Raw genomic sequence first — 1,722 nt, forward strand, 5'->3', positions numbered from 1 at the left:
AGAAGACAAAGCCTTCGCAGTGCCTCAAATACACACACAGAATGAAGGAACGAGACACAAAAATGGCAGCACCTCCCCCGCTCAAAACAGAATTCGGCTAACCCTAGAACTCCCCGAAGTGAGGTTTATATAGCAAGGGAAGAGGAGATGCATTTCCCGTCACCTACCTGGGCGGTGAGCCGAGCCAAGGGAAGCGACAAACCTCGCGTGAGGAGATGACGAAGCTCGGTTGCAGGGGAGCAGTTCGCGTGGCACGGCGTGGAAGCCTTTCGCAGGGCAGCAGGCGTACGAGGAGGGGACCTCGGCCGAAGCTTCGCGAGGAGGGTTACCCGGTCGGTCTCGTGAACGAGGAAGGAAGCTCGGGCCGGCCTCGCGAACGTGAAGGAAGGCTCGGGCCGTGTGGTTTAGGGATTTAGGTTTTGGGCTTTAAGGAAAGAAACAATTTGGTTTATATCAATTTAATATATATATATATATATATATATATTAAATAATACGTGATTTGTTCACGCGCGGCAACGTAACAAAATGGGTGCCCTCCCTAGGCAAAATCGACGTTCCGGACGTGCCGACGCAGTCCGTTTTGTCATCCGGGGTCGCTCGGACGACGCCGTCGACAATCGGACCAAAAACGCGTCAAAATTCAAATTTCACAAAATTTCGACCCGTGATCGATCGTTTCAAAAGGTTTATTTGAGTCTTCAACATGTAACAGTGCAAGCGTTGTCACTTGTGGCGATCAGACGTCTCGATTCTCCGAATTGTAAGATTTGTGCGTGCGGGAGTGCGAATTGTGCAGAAGGCCATCTTAAGGCTCAAAAGGTCCTATATGAATTTCTTTTAGGTTTCCTCATGTTGGTTTCACCCTTCTAAGTGCCACACATGCGAAACTCCAAAAGGGTACAGAAGTGAGTTGAATTTCTAAAACGAGGCGGGTCCCATTTCTAAGGTTCTAAGATAGTCAAAGGGAGATCCCTAAGGATAGATCCTAAACCCTAAGAGGAAGACTAGACCTCACAAAAAATGAGGTCAACATGAACATCTCATCACCAAAATGGATCCAACTCAGAATGCATTTTCGTACTTTCATTGCTTTGAAATCTTGATATTTCCTATACAACCCATTAAATATACTAATTTCTTCAATTTAAAGCAACAACTCAAAATTAAATAAATAATATCACGAGAATATTTTTACTTCAAAATCATCACCCCTCCCTCATTTGTGGAAGAAGTTAGGAAAATTAAGGTGTTTTACTTGAAAATCAAGCTTTCCTCTTTCCTTCTTGTCTTCTTCCCTTCATCCTTAGCTTTGTTCACAGCTCCCTGTTCGACGTAGGAGATGCTACGGGATGGAAATAGAATGCTGAGTTAGCGCAGAGGTTTTTAACACACACACACAGATATATATATATATATATATAATTTAAACTAATAATATTCTTTAAACCTTGTAACCATCCGATTACCTGTTCAATTAACCATTATCCGTTGCATGCAACCATAATTTGAATAGGAATAGTGGCTAAAGTGCATTAATTCTTGCTAATGTAACATTATTCTCGTCAATAGTGTTACTAAGTACTTCAGGACAAATTATTTAATAAAAAAATAATTTATAAATTTTAGTATATCAAAATTATCAAAAAGAAATATAGAATGTTGTAAAATTATTTTAATCATTTTTATGGCACGAAAGTTGGGAACTTGGGATAAAGTTTT

At 41.2% G+C, this 1,722-nt stretch overlaps 1 protein-coding gene across 1 annotated transcript in view; it reads left to right on the forward strand.

The window, feature by feature from the left end:
* Positions 1–1,722, forward strand: part of LOC110035548 — a gene marked incomplete at its 5' end in the record, with an annotated part of 36,862 nt that overhangs the window by 11,554 nt on the left and 23,586 nt on the right.

The sequence above is a fragment of the Phalaenopsis equestris genome, unplaced genomic scaffold (assembly GCF_001263595.1).
Source record: "Phalaenopsis equestris unplaced genomic scaffold, ASM126359v1 Scaffold198083, whole genome shotgun sequence".
In the NCBI taxonomy this organism is placed as follows: domain Eukaryota; kingdom Viridiplantae; phylum Streptophyta; class Magnoliopsida; order Asparagales; family Orchidaceae; genus Phalaenopsis; species Phalaenopsis equestris.